At 42.2% G+C, this 12,243-nt stretch overlaps 1 protein-coding gene and 1 long non-coding RNA gene across 2 annotated transcripts in view; one reads left to right on the top strand and one right to left on the bottom strand.

Moving 5' to 3' along the window:
* Nucleotides 1-495, top strand: part of LOC108250536 — a 2,280-nt gene extending 1,785 nt beyond the window's left edge. Inside the window, exons 3-5 of the long non-coding RNA XR_001809301.2 lie at nucleotides 84-171; nucleotides 275-328; nucleotides 395-495. This is a non-coding gene — a long non-coding RNA (uncharacterized LOC108250536). The remainder of the gene's footprint in view (nucleotides 1-83; nucleotides 172-274; nucleotides 329-394) is intronic.
* LOC108250535 (chemokine-like protein TAFA-5) overlaps nucleotides 1-12,243 on the bottom strand; it is a 147,799-nt gene that overhangs the window by 17,583 nt on the left and 117,973 nt on the right. The gene's annotated exons all lie outside the window — the stretch shown is intronic.

Genomic DNA, 12,243 nt, shown 5'->3' with positions numbered 1-12,243 from the left:
TTTAAAGTCTATTCTTTGAGCTACAGGGAGCCGGTGTAGGGACTTTAAAACTGGTGTTATGTGCTCTATCTTCCTGGTTTTAGTGAGAACACGAGCAGCAGCGTTCTGGATCAGAAGAGAGTAGCCATAAAGGATTGGAACCGAGACCAGACACGGAGGCAGGATATAAAGGTAAGTAATTTTATTTACAGGTGATATATTTACAGGTGATATATTATTATTATTATTATTATTATTATTATTATTATTATTATTATTATATTATTATTTACAGTTATTTACAGTCAGGAGGATCTGGAAAACAGGAAAGAAGCAACGTGACTCTCAGGTGCAGATCTTTGTTTAGGCATATTTCCTGAGATGTGCAAAGAGCAACTGAATGTTTTCCTTACAGGTTTGGGAGAGTGAACAAGGCCCAGAAGTAAAGCAAAGTAGTCCAGGAGTGGTCCGAGAGGTAAGGTGTCCCAATGTCCAAAAAGGTAAGTTAGTTCCGAGCAGCATAAGGTAAGTCCCGGTAGGCCGTGATTCGACATCCAAAAAACCTGAGGCGAGAGGCAAAGCACAAAAACCAAAGTTAACGTAGCTAGAGAGCTTAAACGTTAGAACCTGGTGGCTGAGATTCTAACCAAAGTGGCAAGATGCTCCAGCGAAGATCTGGAACCAGCCAGGGGCTTAAATACTGGAACTGCTCGTCACTGGAATCTGCAACAGCTGGTGAGAGGGAGGTTAAAGGCAACGCCCACGGGGCGGGCAGATTCCAGATCCTCACAGGGGGTGAGATCAGACGGAGAATGGGAGAGTTTTCTCTTGGAAACTCCCCGGTTTTGGAGCTTCTCGCTCTAACGTGCTGCAAATATGACGATGATTTTCAAAAAAAAAAAAAAAATGTGTCGTGATTAATTTATCATAACTCTGGTTTTCCTTGGCCTATCAACATAACTTAAAAACTGGTGTAAAGCTTAAAGTCTGAACTATCGACACAAATTAAAACAAAGTCCCTGAGAGGGCGGGTCTTTCCCGTTAGAGCGTTTTAAATTGGTCATGTGACTTGGACACACCGGCACGTCCGTGGACTCAGAAGTGTTAACAACATTATACCTTGGTTTTGCCTCCTGGAACGCTCTTCAGACCAAAATGACCTCTTTTTGCTTTGCTGATATTACCAGGCCGATCGGGTCGTATAAACTAGCAACTTGACTCAACAATTCCTGTCTTTCAATGGGTCTGGTGTTCTCATTCGTACGTCCTCTAGCAGTAAATCTTGGCCAAGTCTTATCTTTTTCTTACGCTTGGAGAAGTTGATTCTCACCATGACATACAACTTGTCCTCATCCACGATGTAGCCAAGGCCAAGTGCTTCCCCTTTCTGTTTTGACCCGGATTTTTAGGAGGTACCGTCTCGTGGTAACTTGAACTTTCATTCCTCCTACACCGTGGACGAGGGTTATAGCTTCACTTCTCAGGTTTAATCGATCAGCTGCATCATGTGTTATATAGTTTGTATCTGATGCTAGATCGATTAAGGCCCCAAGCTGGACCCTTTGTCCTTCGTTTGCTGTGACCTGTAATATCATCATGATGACAGGCCACTCCACTAATTCCTTTCCTAGAAGGTTAGGCTGATTAGATGTAAGAGATGTTTTAACCACCGCATTGCAGAAAACATGACAACACTTTTCTGCCTGTTCAGGTTAGAGGCTTTTAATAAAGTCTTCATGGGCCTGGGTGAGGCAGCCTCCTGCCCCACCTCCCACTGTGCTATCTTTACGCCTCTGGACAGAATTCCCTCTGGACACTTCAGCTCTTGGACAAAGATAATAATTGTGCTCTACTGCGTGTTGCTCCTTGCAGTCTGGCCTTCTGCACAGGAACTCAGTTTTACAATACCCATTTCCATTGTGAATTTCTAGGCATTTTTTGCAGGCCCCCAGCTTCTTGACAGCCTCCCTCTTTTCTGACAGCTTGAGCTCACAAAACTTTTGGCAGAAATTTTCTTGTGCTTCCTGTCTCCACAAACCACACGTCCTTGAGAAATGTCTGTTGATTGAATCTGGTTCGAGCTTGCCCTGGTTCAAATCTTGATTTTGACTCCTCCTCCTTCAGTGGCTTATTGACCTTTAAGAAATGTTAGGAGGTAGTCAAATCATTTGTCTTGTTCAGCATCATTCTCTTTGCTGACTATGTGAAGAAGCCATTCCTTTTTCAAACCATCTGGAAGTTTACTTTCTATTGCTTTTGTTATAAGGGGGTTCTTTATGGCACCGGTTGCACCAAGTTCTTCAAGGTATATCCAAGCCTTTTTTACTATATGGGTCAGTTCAATGATCTTCTTGGGCTGGTTGCCCCTAACTGGTGGGACCTTTTGGAGCTCTTCCACTATCTCAAGGGCAATAGTTGTTTTATTTCCAAAGTGGTTCTCCAGAACCTGGAATATCTCGTCAGCTGTTGTGTAACTTAAGAGATGGTGGTCTTGTACTATTCTCTCATCCATGCTGTTAAGTAAATGACATTTTTTAATTTATTTGGATCCAGTTGGGTCTCCCTGCACCTGAAGTGTTTCCCAATCTTTTTCCACTGGTGATACTCTCTGCGGACACCAGTGAACTTTTGGAGAGCTGCAGGCTTTAATTTAATGGCTGGTACAGCTGGGCAGCTCATTGAAGTACTGAATCTATTAGTCATTTCTTTCGTTTGCACTCCAATACATTCTGCTTTTCTTAATGCCAATCTTGGTAAGATAGTTTTGAGGCCTTTGATACGATTCTGGAACGGATGTTGCTCTGCACAGGGAGCCCAACACTTCCAGTGTTTATGCACCATCTTCACTGTCGTCACAGGTTTTTGCAGATGTTCTATCATGAATTCATATGCATCTGTGTTTTTTCTTGGGTCCACATTATTCACATGGTCTACATGTGTCTCTGCAATTGTAATTGCTTGCGTCAGTTATTCTCAAAAATGTTTCGACAGTGTCTTCTGAATTAGATCTTTTAGTTCTTGCATTTTTTTCTCAAACTCTGTGGTTGTTCTATCCAAATCAGCCTTTTGCTATTTGCTATTTGGTATTCACTTAACCCCCCCTGATTTTTGTTCCTCAATATAATCATTGGCTTCAAGAACTTTACTGGCTTCTGCCGTGAGCTTTACAAAGCTGTCCCTGAGCTTGTCCTTAGACATAAATGTGTGCATTCGTAGCACATTATTGGCCAATGAAATTGTGGTCTTCAGCTGCTCCAGCATTACTGAATCATTTTGATTAGAGCAAAGAACAACCTTGACTTAGTTCTCCACAGATATGTTTGGTCTAGCTGACCATCTTTTTCTTACTCCAGTCTTTAGACCTCGGTTTTTCAGTTTCAAGTCCTTTGTGTTTTGTTGTGTTTTGTCTTGTTTTCCTCACTGTGTAATTCCCCACTTGAAAGGGATAGCCACTACATCGAAGATTTAACTGGATTTCACTCAGAGTAGCCTTAATTTAGTTAATCCACCTTTATTAGTATTGTGGGTCAGCTGAAAAACCGCAAAAAAAAAACCCCACAAATACAACTATTACTTACTTAAATTAAGACAAAATAAACATTTTATGAAATAATTCCCAACATCCCAAACAGAGCTAATGCTGTATGTTTAGTTTGTGGTGTGCCGGTGGCTGTGTTAAAGGAATACAATATCAATCATCACAACATGACTAAACAAGAGGAAAAATATAAGAACTTTTCAGAGAAAGAGCGCAACACTGAGTCGTCTGTGTTTCTAGCCAAGTTGCAAACTCAGCAAACACTTTTTACAAAACGCTTAACGTCCAGAGGTGCTGCAGTCAAGACAAGTTTTGTCATATCCCATAAGATTGCTAGAAACAGCAAACCTTTTTCTGACTGAGAGTTTATTAAAGAATGTTTAGTGGACTCCTCTGCACTAATATGTCCTGAGAAAAATGACGCTTTTGAGAATGTCTCCCTCTCCCGCCGCACCGTAACAAGGAGGATTGAGGACATTGCAAAAAACCTGGTGCTACAACTGAAAGACAGTGTGAATAAATTTGAGTACTTTTCTACGTGTTTTGGATTTTGTTGTGTCTAGTTTTTGCTGCCACCCCAGCTCTTTGTTTTTGATTCTTTGTAATAAATTAGTTTTCCTTTTTTACCATGAGTCTGCAATCTGGGTTTGCCTCCTTTTCCCCACACCTTGATAGATATGGAGACCTCATATAAATTACTTAGGAACAAAAATAGCTAAATCTATTGCAGTACTGTGTAAAGTAAAGGAGTTATTTATTGATAAAGCACTATTTCTTTTATATAATGCAATTATTGTTCCACACTTGATTTATTGTATTGAAGTCTGGGGGAATGCATGTAAAACAATTACAAATCCTATTTTTGTTTAACAGAAAAGAGCCGTAAAAATTATCACAAGAAAACATTACTATCACCCATCAAATACATTATTTCATGAATTGAGATTATTAAAATTCTATGAGTTTGGTAAAATATTATATTTTGCAGGTTATGTATAAGGCACATATAAATGTATTACATTTGAACATCCAATCAAATTTTCTTAAGGGACTAGAGATGTTTGTAAAACCTAAAGTTTGGACAAACTTGAGGGACAGATGTACTTCAGTCAAAGGAATAAGATTATGGAATAATTTGGACAGTGATTATAAAAATGCTGTTTTAATTAATTTGTTTAAAAGAATGATAAAAGTTAATTTGTTAAAGAAATGTGAAATTGAATAATTTGTATTAACAAAATTAACTGTTTGAGCGGTTGAATTTTTGTTTTGTTTTATTTGAATATTAGTGTTTGAAATTAATATTATTTTTTGAAAATAGGGGCAGATATAAGATTTTTTTCTTCTTTTGCTACCTTTCATTTTATTTGATTTGTAATTGTATTTTTTTAATGAAATTAAATGAATAAAGCTGCTTAACTTAATATTGGAAAAAAGTTATGAAACACACTTATTGTCAATTAATGCTATCAGCAAAAAGCACGTTTTGCTGTGCTAAGGGCTTTATTTTGGTTTTCGTCATAGGACATACACGCTACACTTGTGGTCATGGAAGTGACTGGAACACTTGAATTCAATAATTTGGATAGATTGGATTTTGCGGTACAGACAAAACAACACACACCAAGACATAAAAACATTATTGCCCCACCTTTGCTGGCAGGCAACAAATATACATTTCAATGTAAAGATTTTTAATATTCAGCTACATTGCTTTTGAACTGTTGCTTCAATTGACATTAGTTTGAATCTACATGCAAAGTCCACAGTATCTTATGTAAATTATATATTTTCCTTAAAAAAATGTACAAACATAAAACCTAACAAGCAGAGTGATTTCAACACTGTGTGGTGGAGAATGAGTGCTGGTATAATTACTTCCTGGAGAAGATTCAGTAAACAAAGACAATAAAGCAACAATGGCAGCACCTCTGAGCTTCTCTCCTCTGAATTATTCATGTCGATCCTGTTTTACTGCAGCTGGAATCCCTAAAGACCTGAAAGAGTCAGACAAGGACGAGGACGATTACACCAATAACCATATATCACTCTGAAACAGAGTGATCACAGAACTCTTCCTTTCCCACTCCACTCACAGCTGATTAAACACAGGGGTGGGGAATGTGGTGGTGTGCCTGGAACACAGACACAGAACACATTCACATTCCCATGATACACTGCTCAGGTAATCATCAGTGTAAATGAACAAGAGTGGTGGTTCCAGCTTCAGGCCATCTGAAGGTTTTATTTTTCAAGATTTTTCAACCCTAGTTTACATTAGATCTTTGTTCATTTTCTTCCGTGTATGCATGTGGTTCTGCAACTCCAACCCCAGTTCTGAAAAAGTTGGAACAGGGCCATGTTTCCCACTGTGAAGCGTCCCATCGTCTTTACAAACAGTCAGTAATTCTCTGAGTATGCGCACTGAGAAGACCAGTTGTTGGAGTATTTGGAGGGGAATGTTGTCCCATTCTTGTCTGATGAAGGATTCTAGCTGTTCAACAGTCCTGGGTCTTCATTGCCAGATTTTTTTTTGTTTCATGATGTACCAAATGCTTTCAGTTGGTTAAAGGTCTACACTGCAGGCAAGTCAGTTCAGGATCTGGACTCTTCTGTTACGAAACCATGCTGTTGTAATGGATGTTGTATGGGGTTTAGCACTGTCTTCCTGAAAAACGCAAGGCCTTCCCTGAAAAAGACATCATCTGGATGGGAGCTTATGTTGTTCTAAAACCTGCATATACTTTTCTCCATTAATTAGTTCTTTCTGGATGTGTCGGCTGCCCATGACAGTGGCACTAATGCACCCCCATACCACCAGAGAGGCAGGTTTTAGGACTGTGTGATGATAACTGCCCAAACGGTCCCTCTCTATTTTAATAAGAAGGACATGCTGACTGTGTTTTCCAAAATGAATTTCAAATTTTGATACGTCTGACCACAGAACATTTTCCACTTTCCCTCAGTCCATTTCAAATACGCTTTAGCACACAGAATATGGCAGCATATCAAGATGGTGTTCACATATGGCTTCTTCTTTGTGTGATAGAGTTTTAACCAGCATTAGTGGATGGCACAAATAACAGAGTCAGATCTGTTATAACACAATTTCCTGTGAGGGCATCCAGGTAATGAAGCCTAGGCGTAAATTCAGACTGGAAGACCTGCTTCAGCCTCACCTGCATCTAATCGCTGCGTCAAGCACCTCCACTCCAGCCCATCAGCATCCGACCGCGCCTCCAGCGTATCCAATCAGCGAGCAAGCCTTCGTTTAAAAGGACTTCCATCATGGCCCCATCCGTTTGCCGGCCGAACTTCCGAAAGTCGGCGCGCGTTCGAAAAGTCAGACTTCGAGCCAGATAACCCATTCTCCAGCTACCATCAGTGAAAAGCGGACCGTAAATCCTCTGCTTCCCCAGCTGGGGCCGTCCTTCATCCGCTCAAACTTTGCCTTCGGCCTCGCCTGGGCCGCCAGCTCCAGCTCAAAGTCCTCCCGTATCAGCCGTCTCGCCTAGGCCGTCAGCTCCAGCTCAAAGTCCTCCCGTATCAGCCGCCTCAACCTGGAAATCCGACTGCTCGTCTGCCGCCCCTTCTTCAGGCCGCCATCCATCATCTCTTTGTCTTCTGCCGACGTTCATCATCTCTCCCCTACGTCCGTCGCCTCTACGGACATGCTCCAGTGCTTCATCTCCACGCTTTCAGCTCGTTTGCAAGAGCGCGCTTCTGCCGGCCCTCCCACGTCATCACCACTGCTCACTTCCGCACCTGTCAGCTCTCAGGCCGCACTCAGGCCCCTGTAGCTCACCCTCGCTAGTGCCCGCTCCAGGCCATCCGTGGGGTAAGACGTACTCGCTCACGACTCATTCACTGCTCCGGGTCATAATTTTATATTAAAAAAAAAAAAAAAAACCTCACGGCTGTCACATCAATTCGGCTGCATACATTCAGGAGGACAAATTGTTGTGTTTGTGGCAGTGATATAGAGAGGATGTTTAATCTTGAAGCATTCAATTTGACTCTCATTCATTAATTGTTTCAAATGAGGCATTGAGTATATAAATGACAGGTGGGGCTCTGCCTCGCCTGCCTCCCCTGTCCGCACGTCCTGGCTTTAGATTGGTCTATACCAGACACAAAAATTCTAATCATGCTCACCTGGGCAGTTTCCTGCCACCTCCGTTGGTCATCAGAGCTCGTTCTGCCCTCCTCTCCCTTTCAAACCCGGTCTTTCTGTCCATGAACCTGCTCAGCCTTCCCGGACATTCAGCCACTCGATTGCCACAGAAGGAGGGTGGAGATTTTAACATGCCTATCTGTATTAATTTTAATGAAAGTGTTTGTTCATTCCCCACTTGCGGTTTTCTCCATGTATTCAGCCACTGCAAAAATGCCCATTCAAAGTCAGTTTGCCCCCGCCCCACATTCCATCAACAGTCATTGCGGGTCCAGGACCTGTTTTCAAGCTATTTTGTTATACCCGTCATCATTCCCGAACTGGCTTCCCTGAGAGACGTGATCACTGGTCTCTCTCAGGGTTTTCTAATAGGCAAAGGGTTTCATGTTCAGCTCGCTTAAAGCTCTTCTGCGTGTTAGCATTTCTCTCTAAGGAAAAGACCGTAGGTGGTGATGGGACATCTGAAGTCAGACTTTGAGGAATGTACTCAGCGTTTAAAAAAAACAAAACAAAAAAAAAAACACAAAACAAGACCAGATCCGTCAGCAAACAAACGCATTTGCACGATTACTTGGATACAAATCATTCAGAAGTACAAAGAAAGGGATGCAGTTAAAAAGAGCTCAATAGACCCTACTGTTACTAGTCGTGGGTTCAACAAAATCTTCATTGTGACAATATCGCATTCACCGACAGCTATGTTAAATTCTTTTTTTGGGGGGGGGGAAGTATGATTCATTTGGGTGACAAGGCTGTCTCAGGCTCAGTTCGACAGCAGAGTACTAGTGAGCAATGAATGAAGCACCGAGTAATGAATCTTCGAGCAAGCAAAGGTCGGGAAGCCTCACTGCTTCTCGAGGCCTCATTCGGCCATCACTAAACGCAGGTCCAGCTAAGAGTTGGATTTCCCGGGTAATACTCTGGATTCCAAAGAAATGGTTGCGTCTCTACCTGCAGACAAACCGTCTCACATTCAGAGATTTCTCAGTCTCACATCTCATCCTCAGTGCTTTCAAAGCGTCAACCTTTATCTCTGCTTGGTCATCTCAAATTCATCACGTTCGTCATTCCCCTAGGCCGTTGTTTCATTTCCAGGCTGCGTGATCTAGAAAATTCTGTTCCTCCTTTGTTAGTTCAGGTTCCTCGGGACGACAGTTGCTGTTCCATCCTAGCTTTTGAGCTAATCTGCCCAGAGATGGGAACAGCATCTCCTTTATGATGATGTCATTCTCTCTGCTGATTCCCTACAATTTTACACGGACGCCGCTCCGTCCTCAGGTTTTGGGGGTCTTTTCAGGGCAGCTAACTGAATGGCCCCCTTCATTTCCTCCAGTCCGAGGCTTCAGCTCGTTTGTGATCGTTCCCATCGCTATTGCCCATGGGAGAATCATCGGAAATCGAAGCGCATTGTCGCTTTTAAGATAACTCTGCTGCGGTACAAGCATTAATAAAGGCTCACTCCTAAATCTTCCGTTTCATCTCCCGAAGGCTCCCAGGTCCTCTGCCCGGTTTCCGCAATTTTAAGAATTTTAGCATTTTGCNATTTTTCCCCCTAGCCATTCTCAGGTCACTCTTTAGGTCAGGGGCAGCTACATCTGCTGTCATTTGGGGCATCTCCTCAGCAGCTCAGCCGCTGGTTTCCACAGCGTTCTCTTCATATATTCATCCAAATCTCTCCGCCGTGTTTGTCGCTCAACGTTCTCTCAGAGCCTAGATAAGCGCATCGCAATTAACTGGTGGTGATGGTCTACCTCGTATTTTATCCTGAAATCCGATCTCACTCATCCACATCTTCTTCCTCTTCTCGTATTGCAAGCTTCTATTTTTCTATTTTCTCGATTGACCTCCATCTTCCTGCCTTGCATCAGTGCACCTCAATCTACCTAGTAAGTTCCTTCATTCTCCTCGCATTTTCGCTTATGTTCATATTCACCCTGGCTGGTCTCCCCCTAGCAGCGAGCTTCCTCCTTAATAGCTGGCCGTCATCTTCCAGCATCCGATAACTTCTCCTTAATAGCTGGCCTACATCTACCAGCACCCGATAGCTTCCCTTCAGTAGCTGGCCTACATCTACCAGCATCCGACAGCTTCACTCCAGTAGCTGGCCTACATCTACCAGCATCCGATAACTCCTTAATAGCTGGCCTACATCTACCAGCATCCGATAACTCCTCCTTAATAGCTGGCCTACATCTACCAGCATCCGATAACTTCTTAATAGCTGGCCTCCATCTACCAGCATCCGATGGCTTCCCTCCAGTAGCTGGCCTTCATCTACCAGCATCCAATAACTTCTCCTTAATAGCTGGCCTTTATCTACTGGCACCCGATAACTTTCCTTCAGTAGCTGGCCTACATCTACCGGCATCCGATGACTTCTCCTTAATAGCTGGCCTTCATCTACCAGCTCATTATGCCTTGAATTTTCAGCCTTAAGCTGTATCGCTCTCGCATTCATTCTTGCTAGTCATTCATCAGTCTCTCAGATCCCAGCCTCGGCCTCGGCACCCTCTTTTAGGGGGGAACCCCCTCTTTTGGGGGGAAGACACCTCTAATGCTCAACCTGAGCTTCTCGTCGAAGCGCATTGCTATTGTCGACACTTGCGTCTTCCGCCGAGGTCCGAGCGCCAAATATCTTATGTCATTCATGTCAAATAAAACCATTTAATTGCAGCTTCTCTTTGTCGTGAGTCTCTCCAGGTTGAAATGAAGCCTAGGCGTAAATTCGGACTGGAAGACCTGCNAAAAGGACTTCCATCATGGCCCCATCCGTTCGCCGGCCGAACTTCAGCCCACCTCCACCCCTTCTCCACCTCCAGTTTCCCAGCTCCCTCAAGCTTCCTTCCCCTCTTCAACCTCCACCACCAGTGTCCGGCCCGGGGAAGACACCTCTAATGCTCAACCTATGCTTCTCGTCGAAGCGCATTGCTATTGTCGACACTCGCGTCTTCCACCGAGGTCCGAGCACCAAATATCTTATGTCATTCATGTCAAATAAAACCATTTAATTGCAGCTTCTCTTTGTCATGAGTCTCTCCAGGTTGAATTAACTTTCAGTCTTATCCTCTGAGCTCAGCGATTTCTCCATAGTCTTGAAATCAATATTATATTATATAATATTATATTATATAATATTATAAACTGTTGAAAATTTAATATTTAAAGTCTTTCCAATTTTTCATTGAAGAACAATATTTTAGAATTCTTCCATTATTTTTAGACAGTTTTTCACAGAGTAGTGAACTTCTGCTCATCTTTAATTCTGAGAGATATAGAGGCCATTTAAACAAAGTTTTTTCAGTAAAACTGTAACATTTCTGTTGCAGTTCAGCTGTTTGTTTTCACAACAACAGCAATCAGATTCTTTGACACTGAAACTTTTTGAACTCAGGTTTCAGAGTTAAAATTTTTGGACAGTTTCATTTAGAATTCAAAGTAAGCTGCAATGTGTGAAATCACACATGCTCACCACAGTCGGCTTCAGCCAAAAGCTATTCTGAGCAAGCACAAATAGATCAACAATAGTAATATTGGTGGATAACAGAGTGCTGTTTGTGCTGCTCACCCTTTTCAACATGTAGCAGCAACCCATCGTCACTGTGGGCCTAAACAAATGCCTGTGTATTCACCATTTTGGATGTGACTGTTTACATTCTCAACACCTGGCATTAGCGTTGCCAGATATGTGATAATTACAGTTTGTATGACATAGTTTTAGGGTGAAGTGCCCCTCCTTTTCTCTGTACTTGTTCACCAATCACAACACATAACTAATCTTACAACTTCTCCTCTCCAAGAAAGCGTACCTCAACACATATGATAGTTTGGGTCAAAATTTTAAAGCAACAGTACGATAGTTCATTATTTCTTATCTCGCAACCCTGCCTGGCATGGAAACGATAGCAGATTCCATGAGCACAGCTATGTCTATGCAAACACATTTGTTTTTTTGTTTATTTACCACAATAAACACTGAAAAAACACTAATGTTTCCAGAGATCGTTTTTGTGTAAACAAGGCTTTAGTCCTTTTAGTCCTTTTACTGGCCTGTTGAAACAAATAACCCAATTTGTTGCAAAAAGCTCTTCCAGCTAACTGAGGGACTTACCAGCAGTCTGCCAGAGGACATGTAAGAGCTGGGTTAATTGAGACCTCAGACTCGAGAGTCCTGATTTAGTGTGATGATTTAGATCTTTAACATGGGTAGGTAGGTAGGTAGGTATATTTATTTATATAGCACTTTTCAGCACGAGGCGACTCAAAGTGCTTTACAACACAAGAACAAAATTACAGACAGAGTTACAGAACATGACAAGATAACTAAGCTAAAACATGACAATGCTAACAAGGTACAGGTTAACCAAACTACCAAAACATGTTATTACTAAACCAAGGCACGAATAATCTAGCTAACAGTGAATATGATAACTAATTGTACAGTAACTAAGCTAAGTGTACAAGAGGGCTAAATAATCTAAAACGTGACAATGCTAAAACTAAAACTAATGGTACCGAACTATCTAAAAGTACCCCAGGGCCGCTATACAGCCGA

Source organism: Kryptolebias marmoratus, linkage group LG17 (genome assembly GCF_001649575.2).
Source record: "Kryptolebias marmoratus isolate JLee-2015 linkage group LG17, ASM164957v2, whole genome shotgun sequence".
NCBI lineage: Eukaryota > Metazoa > Chordata > Actinopteri > Cyprinodontiformes > Rivulidae > Kryptolebias > Kryptolebias marmoratus.
The sequence above is the reverse complement of the archived record's forward strand: the minus strand, read 5'-3'. Positions and strand labels throughout refer to the sequence as shown.